This window comes from Bos indicus x Bos taurus, chromosome 5 (genome assembly GCF_003369695.1).
Source record: "Bos indicus x Bos taurus breed Angus x Brahman F1 hybrid chromosome 5, Bos_hybrid_MaternalHap_v2.0, whole genome shotgun sequence".
In the NCBI taxonomy this organism is placed as follows: domain Eukaryota; kingdom Metazoa; phylum Chordata; class Mammalia; order Artiodactyla; family Bovidae; genus Bos; species Bos indicus x Bos taurus.
In genome coordinates this window covers 100,963,935-100,985,679 of record NC_040080.1, presented here as the reverse complement: position 1 = coordinate 100,985,679, position 21,745 = coordinate 100,963,935, and the positions used below count along the sequence as shown (strand labels likewise).

General features: G+C 41.1%; 1 long non-coding RNA gene across 1 annotated transcript; it reads left to right on the top strand.

The window, feature by feature from the left end:
- The first annotated feature begins 9 nt into the window (after positions 1-9).
- On the top strand, positions 10-8,385 carry LOC113893297. The gene is made up of 2 exons (XR_003511276.1): positions 10-49; positions 8,040-8,385. It is a non-coding gene; the product is annotated as an uncharacterized LOC113893297 (long non-coding RNA).
- Positions 8,386-21,745: the final 13,360 nt, after the last annotated feature.

Genomic DNA, 21,745 nt, shown 5'->3' with positions numbered 1-21,745 from the left:
AGATTGAAGATCCTGCGTGCTGCAGCCAAGACCCGGTGCAGCCAAAGAAGTAAGTGCTTTAAAAAAACGTAAATGTCAGTTTGGCTGTTGTTCTTAAATGAAACCAATCATTTAAGTCTACTCGTGTTTCCACTTCTGCTTGATTTAAATTCCTGTCCTGTTATTGCTGATAATTTACCAAGAGGAAAATTGAACCATAAAGACAGAACTGAACACATGGTGAGGGACGGTGTGGTAAAGGGAATATTGTGCTTCTAGAACTCCTCTTCTTGCTTCATCATCAGGTACCTGACCTATGGGCCTTGCACAATTATCTCCTGCCAGGATACTGGGTGATAAAGGAGTTTCAGGAGTCACCTTCTTAAGGGTTGATGTATTTTGATAGGATATTTTGGAAAAAGCAAGTCCTAAGGAATGATTTTCATGATGGTGAAATTTCCATAAAAACATACAGTTGGGTAGGAACAGAGACAGGCTCGCTCCATGGGTCCTCAAGCCCTTTCTACTCATGGGGCCAGCCCCTGCTCAAATAACACAGTATTAGGGCTGTGGCCATTAAATCTTATGCCTAAGGTCATGACTTCTCAGAGTCCATCTGGGATAACGTGACTTCTCATTCAGGTCTATGCAACACAGTCAGTGTGGGAGGGAGTCCTGGAGTCCATAATAGCAGGAGGAATCAGCCTTGTCAGGGATGACCTGTACTTTGCCTTTTGGTCTTTAATAACCTGAACATTGTTACCGGCTATCTAACCAAACCCTGCTACTGTTATAACAAAAACATGGCAGACTTTGTGCTCATAAAAACCTGAGTTCAAATCCTCACTTCTAGGTTTGCACTTCTGGCTGGGTGGCCCAAGTCAGGCTGCTTAATCTCACTGACTTCCAGGTTTTCCATCAGCACCAAAGCTGATGGTAATCTTGCTTTGAAAGATTGGTGTGAGGATAAACTACACTGGGTCTGTAAGAGCCCCTTACCCAAAGTCTGGAATACAGTAAGCTCTGAACAAATATTCTTTCCCTCCCCTTTTCCTTCCTTTCTCACAGAGCCAGGTCGGTGGAGACAGGCACCGTCTGGACAGCTCAGACCTTTCACAAATGTTTCTCTCTGTTTTCATGAGATTAGCATTTCTAATAGGATCAGAAATTCTGCTAATTCATTGATCATTAATCCTGAGGTGTACAAATAATCCCTTCTGATTTCTGCAGAACCAAGCAAATGCTCTTTGAGGACATACATTTATTTATTATTATTTTGCTGTTATTTGGGGGAAAGGCCTAATTTTATCCCACCAGAAATTGTCTGGGCAGCTCTCTTGCTCGATGATGATGGTTTGTTGAACCCAGGATCTCTGCAAAGTAGCCCCTAAAAATGATCGTTGGAAGCAAGATGGGAACCGTCTGCCAGCAGGATGCCTTGTTGGGAAAGATGCCAGTACAGTTTTGATAGAATTATGGGAGCAAATACATAACACACAAAGCACCTGAGAAGGCTTAGAGTGGTAGGGGAAAGGATGCAAAGAAACAAAAAAGCTTAATCAGTTAATTAAAATAAAAGGCAAGTGGCCAGGCATGGTGAACTAGAAATGAACACTTAATACAGAGACAATCTGAAGGTGGAAAGGCTGGGGAAAGTTCCGATCTGAAACCCCAATAGGAGATGGAGAAGGAAAGCACTCCCAACACACAGGCCAGTTATACTTCTGATAGCAGCGTCTTCACAGTGACCGTATTTCTGTTATGTTAAGTGTATCAAGTGTGTGTTGTTATATCCAACCTTGCTCATACTGAACTGTTTCCCTATGGTTGGGATATAGTTTGTTTCCAGATCTTTTTATTAGAAAGTATTAGAAAGTAGTATGGCCATAATATGTTTTAAGATTCTTCAAATGCTATGATTTTGTTACCTCAAGTTATTTCTACTTAAATATCAGACATTTATTTAGTGCCCAATGTGTTCAGCGTGCTGGGGTAACAAGATGAGTAAGGTACGGGCTCTGTACCCAGGATACTACAGTGAAGACAGAATGTAGTGGAGACAGATACTTATTAAGATATTTTACTTCACCTTGAGAAGTATCATAATAGAAGTAAGTGCCAAGTTCTATGATCTAATGTGTAAAATTCGTTTGTACTGTACATGGCATAGTAAATGCTCAATACTAAAATGACAATGGTGATGATGATTGTAGCCATCCCATTTCTGATAGAATCATTTAAATGCTGCTTCCCATGATTCACATTTATAGAAAAAGAAATAAAATCAAGAAAGCCCCAAAACGTGTTCTTTGATCTACAAAAATTGATGATATAAATTCAAAAAAATTGAAATCATCTCAAGTATCTTTTCTGATTACAATGCAGTAAGATTAGATATCAACTACAGGGAAAAAAACTATTAAAAATACAAACATATGGAGGTTAAACAACACACTTCTGAATAACCAACAAATCACAGAAGAAATAAAAAAAGAGATCAAAATATGCATAGAAATGAAGGAAAATGAAAACACAACAACCCAAAACCTATGGGATACAGTAAAAGCAGTGCTAAGAGGAAGGTACATAGCAATACAAGCCTACCTCAAGAAACAGGAGAAAAACCAAATAAATAACCTAACTCTATACCTAAAGCAACTAGAAAAAGAAGAAGCACCCCAGGGTTAGTAGAAGGAAAGAAATCATAAAAATTAGGGCAGAAATAAATGCAAAAGAAACAAAGGAGACCATAGCCAAAATCAACAAAGCTAAAAGCTGGTTCTTTGAGAAGGTAAACAAAATAGACAAACCATTAGCCAGACTCATCAAGAAAAAAAGGGAGAAGAATCAAATCAACAAATGAGAAATGAAAATGGAGAAGTCACAACAGACAACACAGAAATATAAAGGATCATAAGAGACTACTATCAGCAACTATAGACCAATAAAATGGACAACTTGGAAGAAATGGGCAAATTCTTAGAAAAGTATAACTTTCGAAAACTGAACCAGGAAGAAATAGAAAATCTTAACAGACCCATCACAAGCACAGAAATCAAAACTGTAATCAGAAATCTTCCAACAAACAAAAGCCCAGGACCAGATGGCTTCACAGCTGAATTCTACCAAAAATTTAGAGAAGAGCTAACACCTATCCTACTCAAACTCTTCCAGAAAATTGCAGAGGAAAGTAAACTTCCAAACTCATTCTATGAAGCCACCATCACCCTAATACCAAAACCAAAGATGCCACAAAAAAAACTATAGGCCAATATCACTGATGAACATAGCTGCAAAAATCCTTAATAAAATCATAGCAAACAGAATCCAACATATTAAAAAGATCATACATCATGACCAAGTGGGCTTTATCCCAGAGATGCAAGGATTCTTCAATATTCACAAATCAATCTATGTGATACACCACATTAACAAATTGAAAGATAAAAACCATATGATTATCTCAATAGATGCAGAGAAAGCCTTTGACAAAATTCAGTGTCCATTTATGATAAAAACGCTCCAGAATGTAGGCATAGAAGGAACATACCTCAACATAATAAAAGCCATATAAGATAAACCCACAGCAAACATTATCCTCAATGGTGAAAAATTGGAAGCAGTTCCCCTAAAGTCAGGAACAGGACAAGGATGCCCACTCTCACCACTACTATTTAACATAGTTTTGGAAGTTTTAGCCACAGCAGTCAGAGAAGAAAAAGAAATAAAAGGAATCCAAATTGGAAAAGAAGAAGTGAAACTCTCACTGTTTGCAGATGACATGATCCTCTGCATAGAAAACCCTAAAGACTCCACCAGAAAATTACTAGAGCTAATCAATGAATATAGTAAAGTTGCAGGATATAAAATTAACACATAGAAATCCCTTGCATTCCTATACACTAACAATGAGAAAACAGAAAGAGAAATTAAGGAAACAATTCCATTCACCACTGCAATGAAAAGAATAAAATACTTAGGAATAAATCTACCTAAAGAAACAAAAGACCTGTATCAGTTCAGTTCAGTTCAGTTGCTCAGTCGTGTCTGACTCTTTGCGACCCCATGAATCACAGCACGCCAGGCCTCCCTGTCTATCACCGACTCCCGGAGTTCACTCAGACTCACATCCATCAAGTCAGTGATGCCATCCAGCCATCTCATCCTCTGTCGTCCCCTTCTCCTCCTGCCCCCAATCCCTCCTAGCATGAGAGTCTTTTCCAATAAGTCAACTCTTCACATGAGGTGGCCAAAGTACTGGAGTTTCAGCTTTAGCATCATTCCTTTCAAAGAAATCCCAGGGCTGATCTCCTTTAGAATGGACTGGTTGGATCTCCTTACAGTCCAAGGGACTCTCAAGAGTCTTCTCCAACACCACAGTTTAAAAGCATCAATTCTTCGGCACTCAGCCTTCTTCACAGTCCAACTCTCACATCCATACATGACCACTGGAAAAACCATAGCCTTGACTAAATGGACCTTCATTGGCAAAGTAATGTCTCTGCTTTTGAATATGCTATCTAGGTTGGTCATAACTTTCCTTCCAAGGAGTGAGCGTCTTTTAATTTCATGGCTGCAGTCACCTATATAGACAACTATAAAACACTGATGAAAGAAATCAAAGATGACACAAATAGATGGAGAAATAAACCATGTTCATGGATCAGAAGAATCAATATAGTGAAAATGAGTATACTACCCAAAGCAATCTATAGATTCAATGCAATCCTTATCAAGCTACCAATGGTATTTTTCAGAGGACTAGAACAAATAATTTCACAATTTGTATGGAAATACAAAAAACCTTAAGTAGCCAAAGCAATCTTGAGAAAGAAGAATGGAACTGGAGCAATCAACTTGCCTGACTGCAGACTATACTACAAAGCTACAGTCATCAAGACAGTATGGTACTGGCACAAAGACAGAAACATAGACCAATGGAACAAATAGAAAGCCCAGAGATAAATCCATGCACCTATGGACACCTTATCTTTGACAAAGGAAGCAAGAATATACATGGAGAAAAGACCATCTCTTTAACAAGTGGTGCTGGGAAAACTGGTCAACCACTTGTAAAAGAATGAAACTAGTAAAAATAAACTAAAAATGGATTAGAGATCTAAATGTAAGACCAGAAACTATAAAACTCTTAGAGGAAAAGATAGGTAAAACACTCTCTGATGTAAATTATAGCAGGATCCTCTATGACCCACCTCCCAGAGGAATGGAAATAAAAGCAAAAATAAACAAATGGGACCTAATTAAGCTGAAAACCTTTTGCACAACGAAGGAAACTGTAAGCAAGGTGAAAAGACAGCCTTCAGAATGGGAGAAAATAATAGCAAATGAAGCAACTGACAAAGAATTAATCTCAAAAATATACAAGCAACTCCTGCAGCTCAATTCCAAAAAAATAAGTGACCCAATCAAAAAATGGGCCAAAGAACTAAACAGACATTTCTCCAAAGAAGACATACAGATCACTAACAAACATCTGTATGTCTCAGATGCTCAACATCTGAAAGATGCTCAGCATCAAAAAGATGCTTGACATCACTCATTATCAGAGAAATACAAATCAAAACCACAATGAGGTACCATCTCACGCCGGTCAGAATGGCTGCTATCAAAAAGTCTACAAACAATAAATACTGGAGAAGGTGTGGAGAAAGAAGAACCCTCTTACACTGTTGGTGGGAATGCAGACTAGTACAGCCACTATGGAGAACAGTATGGAGATTCCTTAAAAAACTGGAAATAGAACTGCCTTATGATCCAGCAATCCCACTGCTGGGCATACACACTGAGGAAACCAGAAGGGAAAGAGACACATGTACCCCAATGTTCATTGCAGCACTGTTTATAATAGCTAGGACATGGAAGCAACCTAGATGCCCATCAGCAGATGAATGGATAAGAAAGCCGTGATACATATACACAATGGAATATTACTCAGCTATTAAAAAGAATGCATTTGAATCAGTTCTAATGAGGTGGATGAAACTGGAGCCTATTATACAGAGGGAAGTAAGTCAGAAAGGAAAACACCAATACAGTATATTAACACATATATATGGAATTTAGAAAGATGGTAACAATGACGCTATATGCGAGACAGCAAAAGAGACACAGATGTAAAGAACAGACTTTTGGACTCTGTGGGAAAAGGCGAGGGTGGGATGATTTGAAAGAATACCGTTGAAACATGTATATTATCATATGTGAAATAGATTGCCTGTCCAGGTTTGATGCATGAGGCAGGGTGCTTAGGGCTGGTGCACTGGGATGACCCTGAGGGATAGGATGGGGAGGGAGGTGGGAGGGAGGTTCAGGATGGGGAACACATGTACACCCATGGCTGATTCATGTGAATGTATGGCAAAAACCACCACAATATTGTAAAGTAATTAGCTTCCAATTAAAAAAGAAAATACAACACTGTAAAAAAAAAAAAAAATTCAGTGATAACCCGTATATGCCTAGGCTATGCCAGCAAATAACAAAGATTATCAAGTTCTATCTAAGTGTAAAAAAAAGTTGCTCATGAAACAAAAACTTCTTTCATAGTGATGTTTTAATGGCATGATGTTATCCTAGCTTAAATGCTGTCAGATGGAATGACTTTGCTCTCTAAAGGTGACATGGGTCAGATAGAGCTATTTTCAGATAAGAGATTGGTCAGTTTAGTTGTAACTTCTATTTCTCTAAAAAATGTGCAATATATAAATATATGCATATTTGGTATCATACTTTTATTGGATCAAGGCAGATATGGGAACCCTAAAATTTTCCGTAAATTGTATTTTTTTGCATGTGATTCTGGATTTCCCACATTGCCTTCGGCAGCCAGGTCTACAGACCTGAACAATGGTTAATGTTTAAAAAGGTACAGAGTGTTCTGGTTAGCAGCCCTGCTCATTTCCTCTTCCTGATGGTGCTGTTGTGATTGTAGGTCTCAATAAAGGGCTTTTCATGACATAAAAATACATGAGAACTGATGCTCAAATCATACTGAATGTGAGATTAAAGTCCCTTGAAGATAAAGAAGTTGCAGCCTTAAAAAAGAAAAAAGAAAAACCTGAATTAGCTTGGATCTTTATGGGGATAGGTTTATAGTAGTACATGGAAATAATCCACAGGCACCACTGAAATAGGCATAAGGATTTCAGACAGGAAATAAAGGAAATGCTGCATTAAACTGAAAGCACAGTGGGATTTAAATAAGCCAAAGAGAGATTCTCTGGTGAGCATTTGATCAGGAAGCTGGCATTGGCTCACCCTCTCAACTACAGTAGTGGAAAGAGTGATGTGGTCTGCCCATCAAATCCAGAATACAAAGTGCTTTCCATGGTCCTCCGACTATTCTCTTTCCTCAGTTATTAATTCTGTTCTCATGAATCGCCTGCACAATGGTTTCTGAGAGCAGCGCAGTGCAGCTACTGACATTTCCCATAAATGATATGTCCAGTCCTTTTCCTACCAATCCAATTAGTTCCACTTCCTTCAAATGTTACTCAGCACTCCTCTGAGAAGCTCTCCCTGGTTACGCTATGGTCCTTCCTCTGCAAACCATCAGCAGTTATTTGTGGATTGATTTGCTCTGTATTGCTGGGTATTTACTTGCACTGGGCTTGGTCCTGGAGCTACACTGATGAGTAAACCCTAGTCACTGCCTTCATGGAGGTCACAGTCCACATGGAAAAAAATAGTCTAATAAAATGTGATCAAGTTGATGACTGAGATAGGTATGCAGGAGCCCGCACGCACTCATCTTCCAGGGTGTCAGAAGATTTCCTGGAAAATCTGATGCCAGAGTCTTCTAGGATGAGTATAAGCTGAGCAGGTAAAGGAAGGTGGGGAAGCACAGATGGGATGTGCAGTAGGTGGAGGAGGCCAGGAACGATATGACAGGCCATGCATGTGCCATGCCATGCGTGGGTACATCAATAGTCTTCCATTTGTTTTGAGAAGTTCTCTGAATTCAGGTTCTTTTCTTACAATTAAATTTTAAGATCTTGTTTTCTAATTATTTTGCCTTCTTCCCCTTGGGTCTATTACAGGAAAGAGTACGTACCTTCCACCATCCTGGGAAATAGTGCTGACTTACTGGCCACCTCCAATGCTAACAAGACTCTATGTGGCCGTGGAAAGACCATCATGTTTTCACCTGCAAGCCAAGACCCTGGAAAACACGCACATCTATGACTCAAATCAAGTATGTGCTGCCTGAATAGAGAAGCCATCCAAACCACTTACCAGAAGCTCCCCCATTCCCATCAAATACCATCATTCAGCTCTTTCATATTCTTAGATTTTGTGATGGTGCTTTACATTTTAGATTCAAAAAACTCTGTGCCAATATTTTGATTAATATTTCATTGAATAATTATAAATATCACTGAGCAAGTGTGGAATAGATGTTCTAATCATCCTACAAAAACAGAAATTAGTCATTTTTTAATTAAATTATTGAAAGTCCCCTTTTAATAGGGATAGGATTGCCACCTCAAAAGTACAAATGCCAGGTGAGTCACTGTCTTCCCTTGATCCATCTGACTTTACTTAAAGGGAGAAGTACTTAATGGGCATGCAGGCCAGTATGTTATGAATCTTTGAAAGCTTAGTTGAGTCCCTCTGATTCCCAACAAGAAGGTGGAATCTCACAGACTGAGGTTGAGGCCTGGGATGTGTGCATTTCTGGCCTCACATTTGGCCTCTAGGTAAACAGACCACCACACTTCCAAGGCTGCCAAATTGCCATCTTTCATGGATGGTTTTCATGGATGGTTAAATCTCACCCCCTCTCTCATTGCTTGGGGTCAGGGGTAGAGAAGGAAGGAGAGGTAGAACAACATCACGGTAAACTCATTAAAAAACACACCAAACAAGTTTTACAGGCTTTGCTGTCCCAAAGCTGTTGTTTCAAGGTCATGGCTTTAGAGGTGGTAGGTTTCCCCCTGAGCCCTCCTTCATGGAAACAGCCAGCATGTAGCTTGCCTCTGGAAAGAAGAAAAAAAAAATCATGGAGCATGGAGGCAGGTGGCAAATTTTGGTCACTGAACCCTGAGCTTTGGAACTCCTAAATAATATGTGAGAACCTTTGTGTCTGGTGGCCCACAAGCAAAGCCTAAATAATATTTTAGTGTGAAGAAACTAAGGGCCTGTTCTAATTCCCCAAACCTTGGTGATATGCTAATAAACAAACACTCCATGGATGAGATGATTAGACAAAAGCCACTTTCAAACCCAAGGTCTGCATCACTGAGGGGAAGAGAAGTAACGCAATAATTCCTATCTGGTTAAACTTCACAGTATCTACATCAAGTAATGCATTTCAAACATATTAGCAAAACCTGTTCATGAACACTTTGGGAAAGCAAATTATGCAAACTGATTGGCTTTTGCTGTCAGCCTAGTGTCCTTATTTTTGTATTAGAGATAGTCATTTGTTATTGTTTGGTCACTAAGTCACGTCTGACTCTTTGCAACCCCATAAACTGTAGCCCTCCAGGTTCCTCTGTCCATGGAATTTTCAAGGCAAGAATGCTGGAGTGAGTTGCCATTTCCTTCTCCAGGCAATCTTCTCAACCCAGGGATTGAACCCACATCTCCTGCATTGGCAGGCAGATAGATTCTTTACCATTGAGCCACCAGAGAAGCCCTAGAAGTCCTCAACTCAGTAAGACAGTTATATAGATAAGAACCCGCGGTATAGCACAAGGAACACTACTCAATACTGTAGGGACTTATATGGGGAAACGATCTTAAAAAGAGTGGAAATATATGTATGTATAACTGAACTGCTTTGCTGTACAGCAGAAACTAACACAACACGATAAATCAATTCTACTCCAATAAAAATTAATGTCAAAAAAGACAGTTACAAAGATGGCACAAGATAAGACTTCTAAGTCCTCACACACTAGATATATAAAGATGATCTGCTTCCTTCTTTTCTCCTACTATTCTTTCCAGCTTGGTAGTTGATCACCTAACCAACTCAGGGTGCTTCTGTGTTCATGATTTCTCTCCTGGGAAGATCTGAAAACTCCTTGAGGATGGGACCCGTGTCTGAGGTGCTTCCCACAGAAGGCTGTGTGTAGTAGGTTAGACAGTAGGTGCTCCATGGAGACCTGCATTTCTAAACCTGCATGAATGGCTTCACTCTTGTCTTCCTTTTCTTCTCTCTCAATGACGTACAAAAGATGATGGGACAGCATAAAATGCTTTTCAATACTTCTATGGCTTTTCCCAGATTTAAAAACTAGAAACTGACAGGAATGAAACTGAAGGAGAAAAGTATTTCTTAACATACATTGGCCCTGGAGAAGGGAATGGCAACTCACTCCAGCATTCTTGCCTTGAGAATTCGATGGACAGAGGAACCTGGTGGGCGATAGCTCATGGGGTGGCAAAGAGTTGGACACGATTGAGTGACTAACACATGCACAACATACATTGGTCTAATTAAAGGACCATGCCTGAATTTCCCAACAAGGACAGCATTACTGGAGAAATTACCCTCTAAGCAGTTTGAAAATACAGACTCAGCAATGTGTAAGTTTAAAGCAATTATCTGGTCAACAGGGCATTTTACAGATAACTCCATAGCTTTCCTAAATACAACTCTGTACTCCATTGTAAAACACCAGCATGCCTGCAGCTGTTTATTGATACCATCAACCAAGAGGTAAGGAATATTTGGGGAGACTTGGGCTCCTACAGGTTCTACAGGGTACTTTCCAGGTGGCACTAGTGGTAAAGAACCCACTTGCCAATGCAGGAAACATAAGAGACAAGGGTTGATTTGATCCCTGGGTCGGGAAGATCCCCTGGAGGAGGACATGGCAACCCACTCCAGTATTCTTGCCTGGAGAATCCCATGGACAGAGGAACCTAGTGGGCTATACAGTCCATGAGGTCACAAAAAGTTGGACATGACTGAAGTGACTTAGCACACATGCATGGGCTTCTACAGATAGATGATTTTGATTCACAGATACAGAAGGACATTTAAGATGACCAAGTCTTTCATTTTACAGATGAATAAGCTGAAGCCAGAGAAATGATTGTTTGCCTTCAATCACAGGGCTAGTTAGAAGTTGAGCGAGGTGGAAATACCTATAGCCAATAGTTGCTAGTCCAATCCATTCATTTAAAAGATGTTTATTAAATGCTTACTCCTTGGAAGGAAAGTTATGACCAACCTAGATAGCATATTCAAAAGCAGAGACATTACTTTGCCAACAAAGGTTTGTCTAGTCAAGGCTATGGTTTTTCCAGTGGTCATGTATGGATGTGAGAGTTGGACTGTGAAGAAGGCTGAGTGCCGAAGACTTGATGCTTTTGAACTGTGGTGTTGGAGAAGACTCTTGAGAGTCCCTTGGACTGCCAGGAGATCCAACCAGTCCATTCTGAAGGAGATCAGCCTTGGGATTTCTTTGGAAGGAATGATGCTAAAGCTGAAACTCCAGTACTTTGGCCACCTCATGCGAAGGGTTGACTCATTGGAAAAGACTGATGCTAGGAGAGATTGGGGGCAAGAGGAGAAGGGGATGACAGAGGATGAGATGGCTAGATGGCATCACTGACTCAATGGATGTGAGTCTGAGTGAACTCCAGGAGTTGGTGATGGACAGGGAGGCCTGGCGTGCTGCGATTCATGGGGTTGCAAAGAGTCACACGACTGAGCGACTGATCTGATCTGATCTGATGAACTTAATATATTAGAAATATTGACTACTACAACATGATCCTTATATACTCAGGGAATGTATAGTCTAAGAAGGGAAGAGAGACATGAGAAACATTTTTATAGCACAATGTGGAGTAGTAGGTGTAAAGGTTACCAGGAAAGGCGGGTAAGGAGACGTGAGGCACTCACTTTGGGCTCAAAATTTAAAGGGACACCAGAAACTAGGTAATCAAGATAAAGAGTACTATCAAGATTAAGTTCAGTACCACTCATTTTTTCCTTTTGTTTCAAGTTCCAGTGTGGCTCAGCATGGCACCATTGCTAATCCTGTCTTTATCTAACTTTATCTAACATGTGCATATTTTGTTCATCGTTAACTTTTTGCATTAATTAAAAAAATTTTTTTGACATGTACACACTACTTTATTTATGTATTTGGCTGTGCTAGGTCTTCATTGCTTTCTCTAGTTGTGGAGATCGGGGACTACTCTCCAGTTTCAGTCATGAGCTTCTCATTGCAGTGCCTTCTTTTGTTGCAGAGCACAGGCTCTAGAGTGTGCAGTCTTCAGTAACTGAGGCACACAGGCTTAGCTGCTCTGTGGCATGTGCAACCTTCCCGGACCAGAGATCGAACCAGTGTCCCCTGCATTAGCAGACGGATTCTAATCCAATGCACCACCAGGGAAGTTCAACTTTTTGCATTAATTTTGTTTGTTAGAGTAATACATTAAAATGCTCTTTATCTGCATTGCTGAGTGTTTTTGGTGCTCTCCACTAACACTTTGTACCTTAAGCAGGGATCTCTCTGCTCGCCAGGGGAATCTAGGGGACACTGCATAAGAATGGGAGGAAAGAGGATTCTTTGTGCGTGAGTTCCAGCAGAATTGCCAGGTTTTCAGATTTTGCTTCCAAGAGACCTACAGGTGAAGAGGTAGAACCTTTTCAGCCAGAGCAGCTCTGCCTTGATCTATTTTTTTGGCTAACATTTTGGGTAAGCGTTTGTTGGATTCCTGGTTTGGTAGAAAGGGATTCTTAGGTCTAAAACGTGTTTAAAAAGTTCCTGCAGCAACGAGAAAAGACTAGATTCACACGCATAAGACCCATCACATGCAACGTGGGGCTTGAGTTAGGGGTTGAGGGTCAGAATAAATAGATGAAGCGGACAAGGCATCAAGGTCCAAAGAAGCCGGAGGCTGACTGACCCACCAGAGATGTCATGGGTATCGAAGCTCAGCTGTCTGCTTTCGTCCCTCGCTCCCCTTGGAGAGAATGTTAGCACATGTCTGCTCGTTTTACCGGACCAAATGGCTTGCATGCCTTTCTTGTCCACCAGAGAAAGGGCCAAGAAGGATAATTTTTTTAAAAAAATTTGACTATCACACCAGAAAGTGTGCTTTTCTCAGACAAACACTCAATAGATTGTGAGGGGAAGGACAGAGCCAGAGAAAGAAAGCATCTCAGAAATGATTCCTAAAACTGAACTGAGTACAATGTAGTCAGAACTTTAAGGGGGCTGTCACATTGCACAGCTCCGAGGGGGTGCCTTCTCATTGTGGTCTGTGTCTGTAGCACCCTGTGGAGTCACACAGGGCACAGCTGGTTGAGTATACAAGGCAGCAATGGTTTATGAGAGTCTTCAAAATACCACAAGTGAATAACAGCTGTGTTCATACTTGGCCATCCTCATTCAACCTATCAGACTTTCTGTTTATTGACAAGTTAGATTTTGACATTCTGGAAATTTTCTCCATCAAGATGGTTCACTTTTCATTCTCTTGAATCCCTGCAATTATTGAGGAAGGAGGAGGGATGTGTGTATAGTGAGAAGTGATGAAGGGGACAGGAAACTGGGAGGCCACTGAGAGTAAAATCGGTGAAGAAAGATTTCAAGATCAGAGGCAAATTTATTATATTGGTTGGGTTCTATAAAAGCAAATCTGGTAAGGGCAAGTTCAGGGCAGAAGATGCAAAATGGACCCTCATAAACTCCCAGCAAGGCATAACTTGTTGTTTCTGAATGGCTCTGTGGGGGTATGTGTTCAAAGTCTAAATTATATGCATATTTAAAAATTTAAAGCAGGTTTTTAAACTATGTATAGAGTAACATCACTTTGCCAACAAAGGTCCATATAGTCAAACCTATGGTTTTTCTAGTAGTCACGTACGGATGTGAAAGTTGATCCATACAGAAGGCTGAGTGCCAAAGAACTGATGCTTTCAAATTGTGGTGCTGGAGAAGACTCTTGAGAATCCCTTGGACCACAAGGAGATCAAACCAGTCAATCTTTGTTTTTTGAATTTGTTTTTTTTTTTAATTTATTATTTTTTTAATTGAAGGATAATTGCTTAATAGAATTGTGTTGGTTTCTGCCAAACATCAACATGAATCAGCCATAGGTATACTTAAGTCCCCTCCCTTTAGAATCTCCCTCCCACTTTCCTCTCCATCCCACCCTTCTAAGTTGTTATAGAACTCCAGTTTGAGTTCCCTGAGTCATACAGCAAATTCCCACTGGCTATCTATTTTACACATGGTTGAAGCAGGTCAGGCAGCAACAGTTAGAACTGGACATGGAACAACAGACTGGTTCCAAATAGGGAAAGGAATACGTCAAGGCTGTATATTGTCACCCTGCTTATATAACTTCTATGCAGAGTACATCATGAGAAACGCTGGGCTGGAAGAAGCACAAGCTGGAATCAAATTGCCAGGAGAAATATCAATAACCTCAGATATGCAGATGACACCACCCTTCTGGCAGAAAGTGAAGAGGAACTCAAAAGCCTCTTGATCAAAGTGAAAGTGGAGAGTGAAAAAGTTGGCTTAAAGCTCAACATTCAGAAAACGAAGATCATGGCATCTGGTCCCATCACTTCATGGAAATAGATAGGGAAACAGTGGAAACAGTGTCAGACTTTATTTTTTTTGGACTCCAAAATCACTGCAGATGGTGACTGCAGCCATGAGATTAAAAGACGCTTACTCCTTGGAAGGACAGTTATGACCGACCTAGATAGCACATTAAAAAGCGGAGATATTCCTTTGCTAACAAATGTCCATCTAGTCAAGGCTATGGTTTTTCCAGTGGTCATGTATGGATGTGAGAGTTGGACTGTGAAGAAAGCTGAGCACCGAAGAATTGATGCTTTTGAACTGTGGTGGTGGAGAAGATTCTTTAGAGTCCCGTGGACTGCAAGGAGATCCAACCAGTCCATTCTAAAGGAGACCAGTCCTGGGTGTTCATTGGAAGGACTGATGCTGAGGCTGAAACTCCAATACTTTGGCCACCTGATATGAAGAGGTGACTCATTGGAAAAGACCCTGATGCTGGGGGGATTGGGGGCAAGAGGAGAACGGGACGACAGAGGAGGAGAAGGGGATGACAGAGGATGACAGAGGCTGGATGGCATCACCGACTCAATGGACACGAGTTTGAGTGAACTCCGGGAGTTGGTGATGGACAGGGAGGCCTAGCGTGCTGCAGTTCATGGGGTCACAAAGAGTCGGACACGACTGAGCGACTGAACTGAACTGAACTGAATGTAAGTTTCCATGTTACTCTCTCCATAAATCCCACCCTCTTCTTCCTCCCCACTCCCGTGTCCATATGTCTGTTCTCATGTCTCTGCCCTGCAAATAATTTCATCAGTACCATCTTTCTAGATTCCATATATATGCATTGCTGCTGCTGCTGCCACTAAGTCGCTTCAGTCATGTCCGACTCTGTGTGACCCCATAGATGGCAGCCCACCAGGCTCCACTGTCCCTGGGATTCTCCAGGCAAGAACACTGGAGTGGGTTGGGATTTCCTTCTTCAATGCATGGAAGTGTAAAGTGAAAGAAGTCACTCAGTCGTGTCAGTATTTGTTTTTCTCTTTCTGACTTACTTCACTCTGTATAATAGGCTCTAGGTTCATCCACCTCATTAGAACTGATTCAAATGCATTCTTTTTTATGGCTGAGTAATATTCCATTGTATTTATGTACCACAGATTCTTTATCCATTCATCTTTCGATGGACATCTAGTTTGCTTCCATGTTCTAGCTATTGTTATAGTGCTACAATGAACACTGGGGTACATGTGTCTTTTCCAACTTTGCAAACCAGTCAGTCTTAAAGGAAATCAACTCTGAACAGTCTGGAAGGACTGTTGCTGAAGCTGACACTCATGTACTTTGGCCATCTGATGTAAAGAGCTGACTCACTGGAAAAGACCCTGATGCTGAGAAAGATTGAAGGCAAAAGGAGAAGGGGATGACAGAGAATGAGATGTTTGGATAGCATCACCGACTCAATGGACATGAATCTGAGCAAACTCCAGAAGACAGTGGAGGACAGAGGAGCCTGGCTAGCTACAGTCTAAGTAGTTGCAAAGAATCAGGCATGACTTAGTGACTGAACACACACATATAATGACTCCACCAAAAATACATAGGGATACAGGGGGAGAAATGTGAGTTTATATGTATGTAAGCAATGATCCTCTGGATACTGTGGTTATGGATGTTTCTTTTTCAGCTTTACTGAGATAGAGTTGACTGACATATAGCATTATGTAAGTTTAAGGAGTACTGTGTGTTGATCTGATAATTATATACTGCAAATGATTACCATCATAACTTTAGCTAACACCTCCATCACATTATATAATTACCATTTCTTTTGGGGAATGAAAACATTTAAGGTTTATGGGGCTTCCCAGGTGGGGCTAGTGGTAAAGAACCTGCCTATCAATGCAAACTCAGGATACACAAGTTTGATCCCTGGGTTGGGAAGATCCCCTGGAGTAGGAAATGGCAACCCACTCCAGTATTCTTGCCTGGAAAATTACATGGACAGAGGAACCTGGTGGGCTATAGTCTATGGAGCTATGAAGAGTCAGACATGACAGAGTGCACACACACACATTTAAGATCTACTCTTTTTGCAACTTTGAAGTATATACTGCAGTATTATTAGCTATAATCACCATACTATACATGAGATCCTCAGAACTCATTACTGGAATTTTTTGCCCTTTGTCCAACATCTCCCCATAAACCCCACCCTTGGCCCCTGGTAACTACCATTCTACTCTTTTTTCTAACACCTTTTGTAGTTTCTATTACTTTTAAGTGAGTTCATACATACTGCAAGGAGATCCAACCAGTCCATTCTGAAGGAGATCAGCTCTGGGATTTCTTTGGAAGGAATGATGCTAAAGCTGAAACTCCAGTACTTTGGCCACCTCATGTGAAGAGTTGACTCATTGGAAAAGACTCTGATGCTGAGAGGGATTGGGGGCAAGAGGAGAAGGGGACGACAGAGGATGAGATGGCTGGATGGCATCACTGACTCGATGGATCTGAGTCTCAGTGAACTCCGGGAGTTGGTGATGGACAGGGAGGCCTGGCGTGCTGCGATTCATGGGCTGCAAAGAGTCGGACACGACTGAGTGACTGATCTGATCTGATCTGATACAGTATTTGTTTTTCTCTGTCTGACTTATTTCACTTAGATTAATGTCCATAGGTCCATTCATGTTATTATAAATGGCAAGATTGCTTTTCCTACTGACTAAAATTTCAGTCTGACTGAAATTCCTCATGGCTGACTAAAATTTCCTTTTCAAATATATGGGTGATTTTTTTTCCTAATTCTCTCCTTTTACTTTCCTAATTTTTTGGAAAGATTTATTCACTCAACAGACATGTCTTGAGCACCTGTCACATGCCAGGGGTTTTCCAGGTGCAGGAGATAAAACAACAAATCTCATGGCACTTAGATTCTAATGGGAGGATCTAGGCAACAAAGGAAATAATAAAGTATGTCATGATATGGAGAAAAATCAAGTGGAGAAGCATATCAGGAACAATGGGGTGGAGATTTGTGGTTCTTATTTTACTTTATTTTTTTAATATTTATTTTGGGGACTTCCCTCATGTCCAGTGGCTAAGCTTCCAAGCTCCCAATGCAAAGGGCCCAGGTTTAATCCCTGATCAGGGAACTGGATCCCCCATGCAACAACTAAGAGTTCTCATGCCATAACTAAGACACAAATAAATATATTAATTTATTTGGCTGTGCTGGGTCTTAGTTGCGGCATGCGGAATCTAGTTCTCTGACCAGGGATCTAACCTGGGCCCCCTGCCTTGAGACCCCAGAGTCTTAGCCACTGGACCACAGAGAAACCCCAGATTGTGGTTTTTAAAATAAGTGTCAGGAAAGGCTCAGAGAAAGGTGAGATTTAATCAAAAACTGAGTGTAGGTGAGGGAATAAGTCTTTCAGGAGTCTGTGGAGAAGCATTTCCATGCAGAACAAATAACACGCAAATAATGCATGAGGTGAGGACAGAGCAGGCAAGAGGAGGAAGGTAGCAGGATCTGAGGTTAGAAAGGCAATGAGACTGATCATGTGAAACTAAGGTCTTTACAAGAACTCTACTTCTACTCTGAGTGAGATGGAAAGCCATTGTCTGATTTTGAGCAGCAGAGTTACATGTCCTTGCGCATCCTTTGTTGGTACCCCTCTGGATGTGTTGGGAATAGTTTCTAGGAGAGGAAGGTGGAAGCAAGAAGACCAGTCGTGAGGTTCTTTCAACAGTCCAGGGAAGATGTTCTGGTAGTTCAGACTGTAGTGGTGGTGACGATGGTATGGTACTAGATACATTCTTAAGATGTGACCAACAGGATTTGCTGAAGGTTTGGATGGATAGAGTGAGGGGCCAAGAGAGATCAAGGAAGACTCCAAGGTTTATGGCGCTAGTTAGAGTTGCCATTGACTGACACAGGCACATCAGTAGGAAGAACAGTTGGGAAGGTGAAGACCAGGGGTTCAGTCTTGGACACACTGTATTTGCAATGTCAAGGAGGGATGGATCTGGAGTTGGGGGTAGGATACAGGTGGGAGAAGGAGCCTAGGCCGGAGTGTTACATTTGGGAGTTTGTTAACACGTCTACGGCCGAGAGACTGAATGAAATGACCAAGAGTGCCTTTAAACAACAAAGAGGTGTCCAAATCCTGGCTTCTGGAACACTCTAGAGTTAAGTTCATGGAGATGATAATGAGCCAGCAAAGGATGCTGAGAAGGAAGAAGTGAAGGCGAAGGATAACCAGGAGCTCATGATATTCTGAGCCTTGTGAAAAGAAAAAGAAATTAAAAAAAAACCTTTTTCAAGGAGAGAGATTCATGATCGGTGTCAACTGCTGTGGATTGGTTAGGTAAAATGAGAGGAAAAGTTGTTCATTGACTACAGCAACTTGAAGGTCATGGCTGACCTTGACAAGAACAGTTTTGGTGGAGTGTGTGCATGAAAGCCTGATTGAAGTGAGTTTAAGAAAGAATGGGAGGAACCGGAACCAGTGAACGAAGACAATTCCTGTAGAGTTTGCTGCAAAGGGGAGAAGAGAAATAGATCTGTCGTTAGAAGTGGAAACGGGGCCAAGCGAAGGGTTCTGTTTATTTGTTTAGAGAGATGGGAAAAATAAGAGTTGTTTTATTGATAATAATGATCCACAAGAAGGAGAGGAAAAATTGATGGTGCAGAAAAGTGAAAAGACACTTTCTGGAGCAGTGTCTGTGCATAGGCAAGGGGGAACTGGCATCCAGTCCCGAAGCGAAGGGAAGGCAGGGCTCAGGTCAGATAGTGGCAGAAGTGGTGCGGGAGAGAGTGGAAGCTATCTTCTGGTGGCATTTATTTTCTCACTGAAATAGGAAGCAAGTGTGAAGAAGATGAACACGTATTACTTAAAGACAAGAAAATCAGGAAAAGAAAACTTAAATATGCATGAACTTTCAGTTGGCAACATCACTTCCAGGAATTTTTCTTAAGGAAATGATTAAAGAATTTTGTCAAGATGTTCTCTGGCAGGATTTTTTGTGAAAGCAAAAAGTTAGAAACAATCTAAGAGCCTCACAGTAGCAGACTGGTTCTATGTAACCAATCTATTAATCAGCACTGACTTTCAAATACATGAATTGATATGGAAAGCTATTAACTATAGCTTTCCATAGTCCCAGGTGGTGCTAGCGGTAAAGAACACACCTGTCAATGTAAGAGGATGTGAAAGATGCAAGTTCAATCCCTGGGTCTGGAAGATCCCCTGGAGGAGGGCATGGCAACCCACTCCAGTCTTCTTGCCTGGAGAATCTCATGGACAGAGGAGCCATAGGGTCCATAGGGTCGCAAAGAATCGGACACGACTATATATTTAAAAGAAAAACAAAGTTCCCATGTTTGTAAAAAATATATATTTATTTGTAGATACCTATCTATATGTATTTACATGTTTAAAATTGGCAGTCCATGACAAATGGGATCATAGATTTCTGATATTTTTTGTTGACTGTATTTTCTGATCTTTCTATAACAAGCAGAATGAGAAACTTGCAATAAGAAAGCAGCAACACAAGAACCAGCTCGGTGTATCTGTGCTGTGCGGCACCTTTAGATTTTTGGGTGACTCTCAAGAGGTCCAGGGCCTCTTTGCCCTGGGTCCTTCCACATCCTGCAGGACCCTCTTGCTTGATCCAACTCAAATGTTGCCTGTATAGTCCTGTTGTATGTCAGCAAGTCCCCTTCAATCTATGCCTGTTAGATGCTGATTGATATCCACAGAAGCAGCTCCTGCCTGCTTGCTAACACATGTATGTATGTCTGGCTTTCTCTCGGAGACTCGCTTGAATTGTGACATGCTGCCTGGTGTGGATCAAGTAAGGCCCACTGGCCTGTTAGAAGAAACTGCTGAAATTTCTCAGGAAGACCCTCATGATCATCTCTTGGTCAGATTGGTTTAGGCCATTTGTTACGTATAAAAATAATCATATTACTTGATATGTATCATGGACATTGTCTCAGTAGTATGTGAAGTGGGTATAAAGCATATATAGAAAGTTATACTTCCACTGATCTGTTGCGTGCAATCTAAGTTTAAAAAAGCGTGCTGCCTATGGCACACCTTGAAGACAACCCTTAGCCATCCATTTTTTAGACAGATTGCTGCTCCAAGCCTGTACTGTCTAAGAATTCTGGTGCTCCTCCATCCCACGAAGGACTCTGGGTATTTTTTTGATGGCTATCTGCCTTGTTTCCGCAATGTGCCACTTACCTTTGAAAACAGCTGCTCCACACTTAAAATTTCCAGCCCTAAGTTGTCATTTCTCTGAACCATTTGCAACTTATGCACTATTAATGTTTGGACTACACTGGATAACTTTGGAGGTTAAAATTGATTCATGCAAATAGATGACTGAGTAAGCAACAGAAACATGACCTAGAATAATCTCACGGTTTGCTATTGCATAAACATGTTTTATAATCTGTTTAACAGCAAACTTGATACTTCCTGAATGTGCCAACCATAACATGCCCTTTTCTGTTTGACAAGAGAAAAAGAAAAACCAGCTTTTTCTTCTCATTCATAATCAAGGAAATTATTAAACTAAGAAAATCTGATTGCCCTTAGTAAATACACTTTCTTGTGCGCTCCTTTTCATTCTGGGTTCTTTTATTATCTTCTTGTGTGGAGCTGGGACAAAGGCACTTCTCAGAGTTGGAATGGTGGCATTTAACCCCAGGTTTATGATTTTCAATACACCTGCCTGACTCTGACCAGAGACCAAAACAAGCATCACCAATAATGGGAGAGATTGACATTATATGTCACTTGATATGAGTCACTGAGAGAAACACCCCCACTTCCATGATGTGTATGTATGTGTGTTAGTTGCTCAATAGTGTCCAACTCTGCGAACCCACAGATGGCAGCCCGCCAAGTCCTCTGTCCATGCGATTCTCCAGGCAAGAACACTGGTGTGGGTTGCCATGTCCTTCTCCAGGGGATCTTCCCAACCCAGGGATCGAACCCAAGTCTCCTGCGTGGCAGGCAGATTCTTTACCATCTGAGTCACCAGGGAAGCCCCCACTTCCATGATAGTTCTGGCAAAATGCAAATGATCATAAGGAAACACCATACAAACCCAAACTGAGGGAGATTCTACAAAACAACTGGTGGAAATCTTCAAAAACATAGCAGTCATGAAAGACAAGTCCAGATTGAAGATCAAAGAGACATCAAAAGTGAAGGTGA